Below are 18,424 nucleotides of genomic sequence, written 5' to 3' on the forward strand. Positions count from 1 at the left end.
AAACATTAAGCATGGCAAAGTCATACCAACATCAATCTCAGAACATAGTGGATACTAGGGATCAAGCCCTAACAAACTAACAAGATTACATGATGAATCTCATCCAACTCCTCACCGACCAGCGAGCCTATGAAGAAATTACTCACTCCCGGTGGGGAGCATCATGGAATTGGCAATGGAGATGTGTTGGTGATGACGAAGATCAAAGATCCCCCTCTCCGAAGCCCCAAACGGACTCCAGATCTGCCCTCCTGAGGAAGAACATGGCTTGGCATCGGCTCCATCTCGTGAAACGCAATAATTCTTTCTTCCTGTTTTTTTTTCTGGAAATATGGGATTTTATAGCACCGGTTTGAGGGTCAGCGGGGCCACCAGGTGGGCAGCACCCACCAGGGCCCGCCTGGGGGGGATGGCGCGCCCTGGTGGGTTGTGCCCACCCAGGTGCCGCCCTCAGGTCCTTCCTGGTTCCATAAATTCTCTTATTTGGTATAAAAAGTCTTCGAAAAGTTTCCTTCCATTTCGAGAACTTTTATTTCTGCACAAAAATAACACCATGGTAGTTCTGCTGAAACAGCGTCAGTCCGGGGTTAGTTTCATTCAAATCATGCAAATTAGAGTCCAAAACAAGAGGAAAAGCATTAGGAAAAGTAGATATGTTGGAGACGTATCAATGTGCATTACCGAGAGGGCCCAGAGATACCTCTCTGATACTCGGAGTGAAAAATCTTAATCTCGATCTATGCCAACCCAACAAACACCTTCGGAGATACCTATAGAGCATCTTTATAATCACCCAGTTACATTGTGATGTTTGATAGCACACAAGGTATTCCTCCAGTTTTACTGCTTTATTAACAAAACTTCACAAAATTGATAGCAACTACTCATAGGGATGTATAGAGGCCATAGCAAGCATTCAAACTACTTAAAACTCTAAGAATTTAACATGCAAGCTCGTCTACAACAACACCAAGAGTAGCTAATTATTCTAAATATAAACCTCCAGCTTTCTCCTGGAGGAAACTTGATACATGTGTGAATACATAGACAAAACAATGTGACCCTAGTGTGCCTCTACTTGACTCCACTACTAGGAAAAGGGCTATAGATGATATGGACACTAATGGCACACCAGACATGTGGTGCGCCACTGCTATATAGCAATGACGCACCAGATATGGGTGCGCCATTAGTGGCCATATTACTAATAGCGCACTTAGTGTGTGGTGCGCCATTAGTAGTTTTGTCCTGGCCCCACACCCCTCCCCAGACTTACCAATGGCGCACCAGGGGGAAAGTGCGCCATTACTAGTTTTAACTAGTAATGGCGCACCAGTAAGAGATGCGCCATTGCTATCTATACGTATGGCGCACCCCCTACCGGTGCGCCATTGCTATCACCCCTTATCCCCTCCCTCTAGTCACGTTCTCTCCCCTCCCCTTCCTCCTGACACAGCCACCGCCTCTCCTCCGGCTCTGACCCAACGCCGCCGCCGATCTCCTCTTCCGCATCACCTCTCCGGTGGCCTCCTCTCCCCATCCACGCCGCGCCGGCGACCTCCCTATCCTCTCCTCTGTCTGCCTGGTCGGGCCGAGACCCTAGCCCGATGCCATGGCGACCATGGCAGCAGGAGGAGCCCGGTCATGGTGGCCTCCTCTCCCTGCAGCGCTGCCGCACCTCACCTTCTCTTCTCTTCTCTCCTCTTCTCTCCCAGTAGAGGAGAGGAGGGGAGGGAAGGGAAGGCCTTCTCCGGCGAGCTTCCAGGGAGGTGAGGAGCGCCCAGATCTAGATCCACGGCGCGTCGTCCCGTCGTCGACCTGAGCCGCGACCATCCATCCAGGGCCGACAGAAGCCAGGACGGAGATGCCAGAAACCCTAACCTAGCCTAGCCATGGAGGTACGACGCCTCAACCTCCGGGCGACAGACGACGGCTGCAGGCCATCTCCGGTGACGGATCTCCGACCCCAACCATGGTGCGTGTGGCTGCAGGCCATCTTCTTCATCTCCTCTCCCGTCCCCTCATTGGTTCGTTTTATGTGCAGGGCAGGCTGCTGCTGCTGGAGGCGCACGTCGCCTGCCTCCGCGTCGCCACCCCCGTCGACCAGCTCCCCCGCATCGACGCGCAGATCGCCGCGCGTGCCCCCCGCCGCCGCGCCCGCCGGCGGCGAGGAGCTCGACCTCTTCATGGTGAGCTGCTACCACCACCAGGCCTCCTCGCCTCACGCTCACGCCGCGTACGGACGCCCCGCGCCGGCTGGGCCGGGCTGCCCCGCGCGTGGTCTATGTTATGTGTAGTAGATTGACGCGGCGTGCGTGCGTGTGTGGTTCGGGGATTGGATGGGATTTGGTGATGAAATTGCCCCGCTCGTGTTGGGACTGAGATTGGGATTTCAAACAGGCTAAGCCAGGTTACCTTTTTCTTCCAACGCACACAACATGTTTGATTGGTTGCGCACGAGCTCACATGGGATTATTAGCACTCGCTAACCTCCGCCGGTGGATTTGGTTAAAGTTAGCTTCTTCAACTATGAGTATTATGCTAGTTCATCCCTTGATTGCTACCCATCCCACCTCCAAATAATTTACTGCGTGCTCTAGGCTCTAGCTGTGAGCAACTTTGTTTCCTCAACCACAAGCGCCTCACCTCTGCGATAGAGACAAAAGCAAACCCCAAAAAACAACTACAAGTGTCCCTTTGCTAGGCAAGCAAGGGCTCCTTCCTTTGCCTGGAAATGGCAATTCTCCTTGTGTAAAGGTTATTATCGACCACCTGCCTTTTTCTCTATATATGTGTTCTAAAGGTTCTGTTTTCCTTGTTGCAGACACACTATGTGCTGCTCCTCTGTTCCTTCAAGGAACAGCTCCAGCAGCATGTGCGCGTCCACGCCATGGAGGCGGTGATGGCCTGCTGGGAGCTCGAGCAAACTCTGCAGAGTCTTACAGGTACCATACATCATCTTAACTTCATCAGTTCAGCAGCAAGATAAGTGCTTCTTAAATTCTCTAGGAAGAGGGTTTTACAATCTCTACACTACATGCTTATTAAGAGGTTGATAGTCATAGTAAGTATCATGCTACATGAGGGGCGCCGTTTCATAGGATCTCAACCACAGGGGAATTCTTTTTTAAAAGAAGGGATCCATTGCTTCTGCTCTCTGCATCCAGCGAGTACAAACATAACACAAATACTACCTTTGTACCAGAATATAAGAACTGCAAAAACGTCTTATATTTTGTTTTTCAACTCAACTAGAAAGAGCTCGATGACTGGCCATTTTCCTATATTATTGCGCGTCGTGATAGAAAATATAGGTCATAATTCACACCCTTGTAGGTCCTATGAGATACTAGGTCCACCTTTATAGTAGTACCGGTTCCTTCTTATATATTATTATTAGTTACAAGAGTTGCAGACTTTGAGCTGTTGGACCTGGCTTCAAAGCTGTACCTTTTGAGATTTCAGTTCGGTGTATGTGGCTGTTATTCATGAACCTTGTGTTGCACCAACCATGCAACTGAACTAACAGTACCTTGCGTTCATAATCTTAGCTAAGCTGTCCTGATAAAGTCTCTCTTAATATGTCTACTGCAATTAGCTTCCACACAGAACAGTCACGGACTATATAATCGGGAACCATCACACAAGGGTTACCCTTTCAGATACTTTATGTTGCTTGTCAAAATGACATATAATCCATATAGGAAAAGAAGCTCCTTGTGTAGTGCAAAAAAAGTGTTGCATATTGAATAATGCTTCATCGTCAAATTGAACTAACATGGCTACAAAATTTCTAGTGGAATTGTACTTTACTTGAATTTAATTCATGGATATTGATTGTCTGCATATAGTACTGTTTTTATTTCCTTTTGCTACGTCACATTTTCCACCATTTTGCCTATAGGCATCACGAGGCACACACCTATGAGAAAACCATGCCAATATCCAGTCACACTGGAAACTGGTGTCGCTGTGAAAACCAAAGGGAGTGATTTTTCTTTTTTTTTGTTGACAATAGAACTTTGCATAATCTGTTTGTATGTGTAATCATCAATCAGTTTACGATGAGAGGCATATGCTTGAACATGGAAGTTTGCCTTCAGATAATAATGAGAATTGTGTCAGAAAAAAATAGAGCAAGATTAAGCCTGGATAGGCTTAGTTATATATTGTACTGAAAAAAAACTAGAGCAAGAATAAGTACCTGCCAAGGCAAGACGCAATATAAATGTGACCAGGATAAGTTGGAGATTGGCCAGTTCTGAGTTTTGCTAATATTGATTCTTCCTATAGGGGCATCTCCTGGTGAAGGCACCGGGGCAACTATGTCCGATGACGAAGACAATCCGGTCGACAGTGAGAGCAACATGTTTGACGGGAATGATGTGTCAGATGGCATGGGCTTCGGAATGCTAACCGAGGGTGACAGATCCTTGGTCGAGCGCGTGAGGCAAGAGCTGAAGCATGAGCTTAAACAGGTAAAACTCGCTGCCTTCCATTCTGTCAGCTGCCACTATGTTGGTGTCCAAACTGAACTGTAAACAAAATTATTTTCCTGACTTTGCAGGGGTATAGAGAAAAGCTTGTGGACATCAGGGAGGAGATACTGCGGAAGCGAAGAGCCGGAAAGCTCCCAGGGGACACGGCGTCTACCCTGAAAGCTTGGTGGCAAGCCCACGCCAAATGGCCGTACCCAACTGTATGTGACAGACATCCCGCATATACCATCATCGCCAGCAACTTTGTCACCATTTTACACGCAATTCTTGTTGTGCTACTGATGAGCATCGCTGGTGGGTATTGCTAGGAGGAGGACAAGGCGCGGCTAGTGCAGGAGACGGGGCTGCAGCTGAAGCAGATCAACAACTGGTTCATCAACCAACGCAAGCGGAACTGGCACAGCAACCCTACCTCGTCCTCGTCAGACAAGAGCAAGAGAAAAAGGTACGGCGATCGGCCCAAAAAAATATGATTACTAGAAGATTAGTACATAGCGCTTCCATCTTGTCGATGATTAGTGTTGAACCTCATATGTCCTCTGCAATTCATTTCCATTATAATCTTACTCATACAATATTCACACCATGTAATTCTGGAAAAGACAGTATTGACATGTTATAAAAAATGACAATATTGACATGTTATAAATAGTTTGTTTGTATTTCTGTTTATTTTGTTACATTTTGCAGGGATAAAGTGAAGAAAAAGAAGAAAAGATTACTAGAAGATTAATTTTAGGATTTTCTTTTATTTCCTTGCAATTTTCCTTTTATTGGATACTTGTAAAGACATTGTAATATTCTTACTATAATAAAAAATATGATTCTATTTCATTTTTTGTTTTTAAATTATTTTCCTTATAGGTTGTTTTCTGTAAAATTGGATTTTTTTTGTTTTCCAAATACATTACTAGTGGCGCATTTAAGCCCTTATTAGTGGCGCACCTTCCTTTATTACTAGTGGCGCACCTATAAGGTTATTAGTGGCGCACCTAGAGGGAATATCAGTGGAGCACCGAATGGTGTACTAATGGCGCACTGCTAGGTGCGCCATTAGTATACCAGATACTAATGGCGCACCAGTGGTGCGCCATTAGTAAAAATTACTAATGGCGTGCTAGTAATGGCGCACCACTGATGCGCCATTAATGGCCATATTAGGTGCGCCATTAGTAGGGGTTTTTCTAGTAGTGACTAGCTCATTAATCAGAGATGGTTAAGTTTCCTAGCCATAGACATGTGTTGACATTTGATGAACGGGATCACATCATTAGGAGAGTGATGTGATGGACAAGACCCATCCGTTAGCTTAGCATAATGATCGTTTAGTTTTATTGCTACTGCTTTCTTCATGTCAAATACATGTTCCTTGTTTTACTACTCTCAAACGTTACAACGTAACTGGGTGATTACAAAGATGCTCTACAGGTATCTCCTCCAGTTTTACTGCTTTATTAACAAAACTTCACAAAATTGATCGCAACTACTCATAGGGATGTATAGAGGCCATACCAAGCATTCAAACTACTTAAAACTCTAAGAATTCAACATGCAAGCTCATCAACAACACCACCAAGAGTAGCTAATTATTCTAAATATAAACCACTAAAACAAAAAATAATTGGACACATGGAGGAGTCACATACCAAGCAACAAATCCCTGAAACAGTTTCGGAAACAGAGCTTCGAGCAAGGAGATCGAAATCCACGGTTTGGGAGCAAGAACACGAGAGCGAGTGTGTTGGTGATTTGTTTCCTAGGTGAATGGAGTGGTGTGGGAGGAAGAAGTAAGTGAGGGGCCCATTAGGTGGGCATCACCCACCAGGGCGCGCCTAGGGGTGCTGGCGCGCCCAGGTGGGTTGTGCCCACCTGGTGCACCTCCCTATGATATTATTTACACCAGAAATTCATAAATATTCAGAAAAAAATCGTATCATGTTTTCAGACCATTCCGAGAACTTTTATTTTGGGTCATTTTTTCATTGCACGGAAAAAGCAGAAAACAGACAAAGCAATGCATTTTATTGTATTTAACTAATAAAAACAGAAAAAAGAAGGTAGGGAGAGAAGGTAGTGCTCACTAATTTCATCAACTTCATACCTCTCAAGAATGATCCATTAACACTACAAAAAAAATACACTTCCGTGATGATTCGTGCTTGTCACAGTAGGTCGCGTTTTTTGTCATGCATGTACATCCATGATGATTTTATGACAGAATCAAGATAGTCATACCTGTGCTGTCGTAGAAGTGTTCCATGACATTACCAAAATTATCATCACGGAAGTGTCCACTTCCATGACGATAAATCGTGCGTCACAGAAGTGCTTTCGTCAAGGGTGACCGACATGTGGCATCCACCGTAACGGAACGCCCTTAAGCTATCGGGTCCGGTTTTGGATCCGATAACCCGTTAACAACCAGGACCAATGCGAAATTTCCACGTGTAAAATTCTGATTGGCCGGAGGGAACATCTGTTAGCTCGTTAGTGGGCCAGGTGTCGCTCGTCCATTGGAGGAGACATGCCTATGATACGTCGACACGTGGCTGGGCCCAGCAGAGGCCCATATAGGTTAAAAAGGCCGGCCCAGTCAAAGGCCCGTAGTATTTACTCAGGTACTAGTGGGCCAGCCCAATAACGACCTGCTTAATAAAGGCCCATTTACGACCCAAAGCCAGATCTAGCCCGTTAATTGTTCGCCGAATATTTGGGCCCATTTACGGCCCGAAGCCAGATCTGGCCTGTTAATTATTCACCGAATATTTGGGCCCAATTACAGCCCAGTGACTTTTGGCCTGTTAGAGGCCCGATGTAGACATGGGCCCATTTCAGCCCGGTGTGACTTTCGGCCTGGGAATGGCCCGTGCTGCCCATGGGCCATATATGGTCCGACAGGACATCGGGCCCACTAACGGCCCGTGATAAAGGTGGCAACAGTTAAGCCCAACATGACTTTGGGCCTGTTAAAGGCATGTCGCATAATTCGCCCTGTTGATGCATGTACTAAGCTTTTGGCCTCTTAAAGGCCCATGATATCAGTGGGCCAACTAAGGCCCGAGATATGTTTCGGCCTGGTAACGGCCCGTGATATAACTGGGCCCAAAAAGGCCTGGTCTACATTTCAGCCTGCTGAAGGCCCGTCGACGACTAGTGAAAATTGAGGCCCAGCATGCATTTCAGCCTGCTAAAGGCCCATGGTTTCATCTGGGCCGTAACAGGCCAGTACAATATTCAGCCTGTTAATGGCCCAACGCTACCTGGGCCAAACTAAGTGCTGGGTCCACAAAAGGCGCGCAAAGTGTGAAGGCCCCAATCATTCGGGCCCAAGAAAGGCCGGCCCAATTGTGGCCCGCTAAAAACCAGACCCGTTAGAGGCAAATGTTTCGGCCCGGTCGACTACATCTGATATTTTTCAGATAGCGAATGATGGCAGTAACTAGTAGGAATTAAGAACAAACCTACTCTATACAATAAAGAAATTACGGCATAGTAACTAAGAATAAACCTACACTATACAATAAAGGATTTATGGTATATTACATCCACTGGGCATTGAAGTTCACCACCAGTGATCATAAAGTGCAACGAAGAAGCAGATGACAAAAACTGGGCACCATTGCAGCGTAACAAAATAATACTGAACCGAGACCACTTCCAAGACAGTTCAAGAAATATTAGCCTTGCGGGGGAACTGCTGCACAAGCTGCTGAGCAAGGCTGTGAGACCGGCCTAGCATGTCGAGCATAGCTTCAAGGTGTAGCTGTTTAGCGATGAGGTTCTCATTGGTCTTCTCCGCAATATCTCTTAGAGATAGGACTTCAAGTCGAAGTTGAGTTGCAGAATGCCTTTCTGCTAGAACTTGGGACTGAAAAAGTCAAACTGATTCAGACAACGAATCCTGTGAGCTTGTCTGACTGCTAGTCTCAAGTAACTTGAACACTGCATCAAGACAAGACTTTGGGGTTGTCTCGCTATCTTCAAGATGTTTTGCCTTCTTTGCTGCAATATATGTTGGGTTTGCCTCACAGCCTTCAGCAAACTTGTGCATGCCATCAGGCATATCACCCTGAAACAAAGCAGAGAGATGACAGGTTTTGCATGTGTATAAACAAAGATGATAATGAAGGAAATATGCCCTAGAGGCAATAATAAAGTTATTATTTATTTCCTTATTTCATGATAAATGTTTATTATTCATTCTAGAATTGTATTAACCAGAAACTTAGTACATGTGTGAATACATAGACAAACATAGTGTCACTAGTATGCCTATACTTGACTAGCTCGTTAAATCAAAGATGGTTAAGTTTCCTAACCATAGACATAAGTTTTCATTTGATTAATGGGATCACATCATTAGGAGAATGATGTGATTGACTTGACCCATTCTGTTAGCTTAGCACTTGATCATTTAGTATTTTGCTATTGCTTTCTTCATGACTTATACATGTTCCTATGACTATGAGATTATGCAACTCCCGTTTACCGGAGGAACACTTTGTGTGCTACCAAACATCACAACGTAACTGGGTGATTATAAAGGTGCTCTACAGGTGTCTCCGAAGGTACTTGTTGAGTTGGCGTATTTCGAGATTATGATTTGTCACTCCGATTGTCGGAGAGGTATCTCTGGGCCCTCTCAGTAATGCACATCAGTATAAGCTTTGCAAGCAATGTGACTAATGAGTTAGTTGCGGGATGATGTATTACGGAATGAGTAAAGAGACTTGCCGGTAACGAGATTGAGCTATGTATTTAGATACCGACGATCGAATCTCGGGAAAGTAACATATCGATGACAAAGGTAATAATGTATGTTGTTATGTGGTTTGACCGATAAACATCTTCGTAGAATATGTAGGAGCCAATATGAGCATCCAGGTTCCGCTATTGGTTATTGACCGGAGACGTGTCTCGGTCATGTCTACATAGTTGTCGAACCCGTAGGGTCCGCACACTTAACATTCGGTGACGATTTATATCATGAGTTGTGTGTTTTGATGTACCGAAGGTAGTTTGGAGTCTCGGATGAGATTGGGGACATGACGAGGAGTCTCAAAATGGTCGATACGTAAAGATCGATATATTGGACGACTATATTCGGACACCGAAAAGGTTCCGAGTGATTCGGGTATTTATTGGAGTACCGGAGAGTTATGGAAATTCGCCGGGGAGTATATGGGCCTTATTGGGCTTTAAGGGAGAGAGAGAGAGGCAGGTCACGCGCCCCCAAGGCCTAGTCTGAATTGGACTAGGGGAAGGGGCGGCGCCCCCTCCTTCCTTCTCTTCTCTCTTCCCTTACCTTGACTCCTACTCGTACTACATGAAGGGGGAATCCTACTCCCGGTGGGAGTAGGACTCCCCAAGGCGTGCCATAGAGAGGGCCGACCCCTCCCCTCCTTTCCTGCTTTATATACTAAGGCTAGGGGCACCCCATGACACACAAGTTGATCTGTTGATCTCTCCCAGCCGTGTGCGGTGCCCCCTCCACCATATTCCACCTCGCTCATATCGTAGTGGTGCTTAGGCGAAGCCCTGCATTGGTAGCAACATCATCACCGTCGTCAAGCCGTCGTGCTGACGGAACTCTCCCGTGAAGCTTTTCTGGATTGGAGTTCACGGGAGGTCATCGAGCTGAACGTGTGCTGAACTCGGAGGTGCCGTACGTTCGGTACTTGGATCGGTCAAATCGTGAAGATGTACGACTACATCAACCGGGTTGTGCTAACGCTTCCGCGTTCGGTCTACGAGGGTACGTGGACTCACTCTCTCCGCTCATTGCTATGCATCACCATGATCTTGCGTGTGCGTAGGAATTTTTTTTAAATTACTATGTTCCCCAACGGTGGTATTCGAGCCAGGTTTATGCGTAGATGTTATATGCACGAGTAGAACACAAGTGAGTTGTGTGTGATACAAGTCATACTGCTTACCAGCATGTCATACTTTGGTTCGGCGGTATTGTTGGATGAAGCTGCCCGGACCGACATTACGCGTACGCTTACGCGAGACTGGTTCTACCAACGTGCTTCGCACACAGGTGGCTGGCGGGTGTCAGTTTCTCGAACTTTAGTTGAACCGAGTGTGGCTACGCCCGGTCCTTGAGAACGTTAAAACAACACTAACTTGACGAAATATCGTCGTGGTTTTGATGCGTAGGTAAGAATGATTCTTGCCCAACCCGTAGCAGCCGCGTAAAACTTGCAACAACAAAGTAGAGGACATCTAACTTGTTTTTGCAGGGCATGTTGTGATGTGATATGGTTAAGACGTGATGAGATGTAAGTTGTTATGAGACGATCATGTTTTGTTGAAGTTACCGGCAACTGGTAGAAGCCTTATGGTTGTCTCTTTATTGCATAAGATGCAAGCACCAAATAATTGCTTTACTTTATCACTATGCGATAGCAATAGTTGCAAGAGCAATAGTTGGCGAGATGATCATGTGACGACACATTGATATAGATCAAGATGATGGAGATCATGGTGTCATGCCGGTGACGATGGAGATCATGACGATGCTTTGGAGATGGAGATCAAATGCACAAGATGATGATGGCCATATCATGCCACATATTTTGATTGCATGTGATGTTTATCTTTTATACATCTTAATTTGCTTAGTTCGATGGTAGCTTTATAAGATGATCTCTCACTAAATTTCAATGTATAAGTGTTCTCCCTGAGTATGCACCGTTGCCAGAGTTCGTCGTGTCGAGACACCACATGATGATCGGGTGTGATAAGCTCAACGTTCACCTACAACGGGTGCAAGCCAGTTTTGCACACGCAGAAATACTTGGGTTAAACTTGACGAGCCTAGCATATGCAGATATGGCCTCGGAACACTGGAGACCGAAAGGTCGAGCGTGAATCATATAGTAGATATGATCAACATAGTGATGTTCACCATTGAAAACTACTCCATCTCATGTGATGATCGGACATGGTTTAGTTGATTTGGATACGTGATCACTTAGATGATTAGAGGGTTGTCTATCTAAGTGGGAATTCTGAAGTAATATGATTAATTGAACTTTAATTTATCATGAACTTAGTCCCGGTAGTATTTTGCAAATAATGTTGTAGATCAATAGCTCGTGTTGTTGCTTCCCTATGCTTCCCTATGTTGATGGTTTATTGAATCTTGATCGTGGTAATACACATATTCATAATATTGATGCCAAAAGATGAAGTTGATAATGATAGTGCAAATTATTTGTGGCACTGCCGTTTGGGTCATATCGGTGTAAAGCGCATGAAGAAACTCCATAAAGATGAACTTTTGGAATCACTTGATTATGAATCATTTGATGCTTGCGAACCGTGCCTTATGGGAAAGATGACTAAAACTCCGTTCTCTGGAACAATGGAACGAGCTACTGACTTGTTGGAAATAATACATACCGATGTATGCGATCCAATGAGTGTTGATGCTCGTGGCGAGTATCGTTATTTTCTGACCATCACAGATGGTTTGAGCAGATATGGGTATATCTACTTAATGTAACACAAGTCTGAAACATTTGAAAAGTTCAAAGAATTTCAGAGTGAAGTGAAGAATCATCATAACAAGAAAATAAAGTTTCTATGATCTGATCGTGGAGGAGAATATTTGAGTTACGAGTTTGGCCTTCATATAAAACAATGTGGAATAGTTTCATAGCTCACGCCACATGGAACACCACAGCGTAATGGTGTGTCCGAACATCGTAACCGCACTTTATTGGTTATGGTGCGATCTATGATGTATCTTACCGATTTACCACTATCATTTTGGGGTTATGCATTAGAGACAGTTGCATTCACTTTAAATAGGGCACCATCAAAATCCATTGAGACGACGCTTTATGAACTGTTGTTTGGCAAGAAACCAAAGTTGTCGTTTCTTAAAGTTTGGGGCTGCGATGCTTATGTGAAAAAGTTTGAACCTGATAAGCTCGAACCCAAATCGGAGAAGTGCGTCTTCATAGAATACCCAAAGGAACCTATTGGGTACACCTTCTATCATAGATCCGAAGGCAAAATATTCATTTCTAAGATGGATCCTTTCTAGAGAAGGAGTTTCTCTCGAAAGAAGTGAGTGGGAGGAAACTAGAGCTTGATAAGGTAATTCTACCTTCTCCTAAATTGGAAAGTTGTTCATCACAGAAATCAGTTCTAGTTATTCCTACACCAATTAGTGAGGAAGCTAATGATAATGATCATGAAACTTCAAATTAAGTTACTACATAACCTCGTTGGTCTTCCAAAGTACAGTCCGCACCAGAGTGGTACGGTAATCCTATTCTGGAAGTCATGTTACTAGACCATGATGAACCTATGAACTATGAGGAAGCGATAATGAGCCCAGATTTCGTGAAATGGTTTGAAGCCATGAAATCTGAGATGGAATCCATGTATTAGAACAAAGTATGGACTTTTGTGGACTTGCCTGATGATCGGTAAGCCATAGAAAATAAATGGATCTTCAAGAGGAAGACAGATGCTAATAGTAGTATTACTATCTACAAAGCTCGACTTATCGCAAAAGGTTTTTCGACAAGTTCAAGGTATTGAATACGATGAGATTTTCTCACTCGAATTAATGCTTAAGTCTGTCCGAATCATGTTAGCAATTGCCACATTTGATGAAATCTGGCAAATGGATGTGGATGTCAAAACTGCGTTCCTTAATGGATTTATTAAAGAAGAGTTGTATATGATGTAACCAGAAGGTTTTGTCAATCCTAAAGGTGCTAACAAAGTGTGCAAGCTCCAATGATCTATCTATGGACTGGTGCAAGCATCTCAGAGTTGGAATATATGCTTTGATGAGTTGATCAAAGCATATGGTTTTATACAGACTTTTGGAGAAGCCTGTATTTACAAGAAAGTGAGTGGGAGCTGTGTAGCATTTTTAAAACTATATGTAGATGACATATTGTTGATTGGAAATGATATAGAAATTCTGGATAGCATAAAAGGATACTTGAATAAGAGTTTTTCAAAGAAAGACCTCGGTGAAGCTGCTTACACATTGAGCATCAAGATCTATAGAGATAGATCAAGACGCTTGATAAGATTTTTCAGTGAGTACATACCTTGATAAGATTTTTAAGTAGTTCAAAATGGAACAGTCAAAGAAGGAGTTCTTACCTGTGTTGCAAGGTGTGGAGTTGAGTAAGACTCAAAACCCGACCATGGCCAAAAATAGAAAGAGAATGAAAAGTCATTCCCTACGACTCAGTCATAGGTTCTATAAAGTATGCTATGCTGTGTACTAGACCTATTGTATACCTTTCTCTAAGTTTGGCAAGTGTCGTGGAATTATCACGTCAGATGTCCTAGCGAAAGGACTTAGTCGTGGAGCCATCTCTACGAGATTAGCTTGAAGGGGTTAAACCGGAACAAAGGACACATGGAGTTTATACTAGTTCGGCCCCTTGCGGTGAAGGTAAAAGCCTACGATCCAGTTGTTGTGGGATTGATTGATCTCGATGAGCAGGGAGCGAATCCGCTTTACCTATCTCTCGAGTTGTTGTTTCTTGTCCCTGAACCGCCGCTAGGTCGTCCCTTTATATACACAGGTTGATGCCCGGCCGATTTACAGAATCCCGAGGCCGGCTCATACAAGAGTCTGGCTCGGTTTCTTCCTTTCCCTAACTTACAATACAAGTTCACATCATAAGTCGGTTTACATACATGGGCCCTAATCCGCCATTGGGCTCTAGGCCTCTAAGCTTCTGTAGTAAAGCGCCATAATATTCATCTTCATGGGCTTCTATACAGATGACTCCTTGTGAGTATAATCCAGCCCCTCCTGGGCGGTTTACACTCAGTAGTTATATCCCCAACATTAGGCCCCAGATTGGTTTGAACCTGTTCATCTCATTCTTCAACTTAGAGAAATTCTGATTTGAACATTTTCGTGTTGACCTTGTAAACCACCATGACGTCATCTTCTGAAAACGCCGTAAACCACCGTGACATCATCTGCGTAAAAAACTCATAAATATTTCCCTTTAATTGATCTCCGAAGACCGAGGCGACAGCTGTGCCCCATTCTCCATTTTGGGCTCCTCGATTCCCGCGCTTGCCTACTTATCCATTCGCCTTATAAATAGGCCTAGGGGTCTTTTTCTTTTCCCCTTCCGTGCCTCTTCTTCCTCCTCGCGACGCTCAAACCCTGAAGCTCCGCCGCCGCCCTCGACCTTCAAGCACTGCATCACCCTTGGCCGTTGCATCGACCTGAACGTACCAGAGACCCGCGACACTTCTTCGCCATTCCTGTGAATCCGGTAAGCCTCCTTCCTTCAACCCTAGATCTGCATTAGGGTTTCGGTGTTCATCCGTGTTCATCAGTGCTCGTCCACGTTCGTTGCTTCGACCTTACGGTCCCCTTGTAGTTTGACAAACTTGACATCTCCTCTATGCGGTCGAAGCTTTAACTTATTTTTTCTCACCATAACATCCTTTCGGCTGCGAACAGATCCCATCTGGATCCTTTTTGTTCTTCTGTCACCATTTTAGGGCTTTGATATTTTTCCTTTTCCTGAACTGCACTAAATCCATAACTATAGCTTTAGCTTGTGAAACCTGTTTCTGCAATACTTAGAAATTTTTCAGATCTGTTTCTTCTATACCACTATAGGCGGTTTAACCTTTAGAAAATCACAATCCGCCAGGTACCATTAGCCCTCACTTAAACCGCCAACTTTACTTGAACATCAGTATCCAGCTGAACATGCACATATGCTCTGATAAACTCCTTCCCCCGTCCTGATGCTGGTTTACATATATCAGTCTTGAATCGTGAACCGACGTTTGAACTTCTTTTACAGCTTGTCATAAAAATGGCCAAGCCGTTCTCCTCTTGCAATTGGGTTCCCTCCCGAATTACAGAAGAGCAACTTACTAGGTATGTTGTGACTAACCCTTTAGCAAAGAAGGAGATCATTCATTGGAGAGTCCCGGGTACTGAAATTCCTCGTGAACCTCAAGATGGAGAAGTAGTTGTGTTTATGCAGCATCTGGACCGAGGGTTTAGCCCTCCTGGATCAAAGAAATTCTGTGATGTACTTGGCAGCTTCCAACTCCACCCTCAAGACATTGGACCGAACTCTGTGTCCAACATTTGCTATTTCCAAGTGTTCTGTGAAGTTTATCTGCAAGAAGAACCGACTGTTGAACTTTTCAGAGACTTCTTCCACTTGAATCGCCGTACTGAATTTACCGACGGCCCCAATACTGAACTTGGCAGGGTGTCGATTCAAAAAAAGGAAGAAGTCAATTTTCCTCATGCCAAACATCACAGCCACCCCAAGGATTGAAATTAGACGTGGTTCTATTGCCAGAACACTACTCCTGATGATGAAAATCCTCTGCCGGGTTACCGTGCTCACCGGCTCAGCAATGAACATCCACTTCCTCAACGACTTACTGCCAGAGAACGATCAAAATATGCACCACCGATTTCTAAGCTCCGGGCTCTTATGGCAAACGGTTTAACCGGTATGGACCTTGTCCGTTGCTGGGTTTCATGGAGTATCTTGCCCTTAAGCCGTCGCATCGGATTAATGTGTGAATATTCTGGGGATGTCAAGGATCCTCAACGGCACATTGATATACAACTGACTGATGACGAGATCACTGAGGCTGTCAAAAAGATGTTAGATGAACCGATATCTGAGTGCAGCAAGACTGGGCTGCGTCCCTTTTATGCCTCCAACAAACTGCGAGTTGTAAGAATTTATCTTTCTGCTTTAATCCGTCCCCCTTTTAACACTTTCTATAGCCTTCTTTTTATCCTTGCAGGACAATGATCCGTTCTGGAAGAGAAAAACTCAAGACAAATCAGCAAAGCCACAAGACAAACATGTGAGAGCACCTCGTAATAAGACCAATGTCACAAAGAGGCCAGCAAAGAAGAAAACCGCCGAGTCCTCTGATCCGCCCGAAGATGTTGATGACTCGGAACCAGAGGTAGAACTTGACTCCCTTGGTACATTTTTTGTGCACCTTATTGACAATGATCATTATCAGGATGATGCAGAAGCCAGCAGCGCTGACCATGTAGAGGTAACTTCCCTTTCCTCCGATTCTGATCATGTGCCAGTACAAAAACTTTGTTGCGCAGTCCGGAAAGTAAAACATTCACATCCTCTTGCTCATTTGGATCCACACTTTTCATTGAAGACATAGCAACATGAAGCTCGTCGCATAACCCGACATAGTGGCCAACAAGTTACTTCCTCCGGTTTACCGGATACCCCGGTTCGAAAACACCGTCCAGAGGTCTGTTGTACTTCTAATACATCTTATCCCAAGGAGGGTTGCTTCCGATACCCTCTTAATCCGTCTGATTTGAATTATCAGGGAAATTCCAATTCATCCTCTGGCGATTCATCAACCACACAGATGCCTCCACTCAAGACCGTTCCTAGGTAAGCATAGTAGACTTTATTTTTATGTCTTGCTCCGGTTTACTGCACTGATCTATGTATCTTGTTCTTTTTAGTGCGAAAGCCAGGCTTAGCAAAAGATCCAAGCTGGTTACTCCAACTGATGATAATCCGACTGCTGAACCGAAAAGGACCTCAAAAGCTGTTGATCAGAATGCTGATATTGCTCTAGATGACCCGGTTCCGCAGGGTTAGGACACTTTTGTTGATCCGACAGAAAGTAATCCAACCAGCCATCTTGCTGATCCGCCAAGCCCAACTGTTGATCCACCAAGTCCGGCCAAAGCTTCTGATAAACCGTCAAGCCCACCAAAGACTGTTGACACCACGGATGACGTTGTGATCACTGGGTTTGGTCACACTGCTCAAGGAAATCCTGTCGCTTTATCAAAGCACAATGCCAAGGAAGAGTTCTTTGCCATGGATAAAGGCAAGTGGAAGACGGATCTATCCAGCTATGCTCACCTCAATGCTCAAGATCTCCACTCTGGATACTTAAACCGCCTATATACAAGCCATGATTATGAGGCCGGTTTAATCAACTTGATGAAAGAGCGCTATTAGGTAATTCCTGTTCAAATATGCCATAAATCTTTCTTCCTTGTGCTTTATATCAACTCCAGTGTAGCCCCCAAGGGCCGGTTTATCTCTTCAAGATGAACCGGGACTTTTGATAAGAAAATTTTCAACTGTGTAGCCCCCAAGGGCCGGTTTATCTCTTCAAGATGAACCGGTACTTCTTGTTGTAATGCTTATCCTTGTTGAATTCCTTTACGCCTGATTTATCTGATCAAATAGGCATTAGCCCCCAAGTGCCAAGATTAATACTTGTAATGAACCTTGGGACTTAAAATATCAGTTAAAAGAAGCAATCCACATTAGCCCCCAAGTGCCAAGTGCAAAACTTGTTATGTTCTTGGGACTTTGAAAAAGTTTCACCAATTTATGATCTGTCTTTTGCAGGCTGACTTAACTGTCAAAGATTCTCAAATCGCCGACCTTCAGGAAAACATCAAGTCCCAGCAAGCCGAAACTTCCAAAGCCAAAGAAGAATTGAAGGGCGCTTTAACATCCATGGAGCAATTGAAGGATGGCTTCAAAAACGATCGGGCAGGCTGGGAAACTAAAGAAGCCGCTTTGCTGAAGCGGGCGGAGGATGCTGAAGTGGCATTGAAACCCGTGGCAGAAGAGCTGACTGGCTTAAAGCGGCAAATCAATGCTATGACTTTGGTAAGTACTTTTTTTAGAGCCTTGCTTAAACATCATTGAAACTGCCGGTTTAGCAACAAATTCTTAAACCGTTGCAGGTAGTCGGGTTGCACATCTGGGCTCGGACATGCGCAAGAAGTTGAAAGCTGCCTATACCTTGATAGAACAACTGTATACCGGCGCTCAACGAGTCATCTGCGCAGTCTCATACAACAAACCGCCACCAACTTTAATCAAGGATACGTTGGCCAAGTTATCTATGACTCCTAC

General features: G+C 44.6%; 1 pseudogene; it reads left to right on the forward strand.

Annotated features, from left to right (window-relative positions):
• Positions 1-1,885: 1,885 nt before the first annotated feature.
• On the forward strand, positions 1,886-17,140 carry LOC119361183 (annotated as a pseudogene).
• The last annotated feature ends 1,284 nt before the right edge of the window (positions 17,141-18,424 follow it).

Source organism: Triticum dicoccoides, chromosome 2B (assembly GCF_002162155.2).
Source record: "Triticum dicoccoides isolate Atlit2015 ecotype Zavitan chromosome 2B, WEW_v2.0, whole genome shotgun sequence".
NCBI lineage: Eukaryota > Viridiplantae > Streptophyta > Magnoliopsida > Poales > Poaceae > Triticum > Triticum dicoccoides.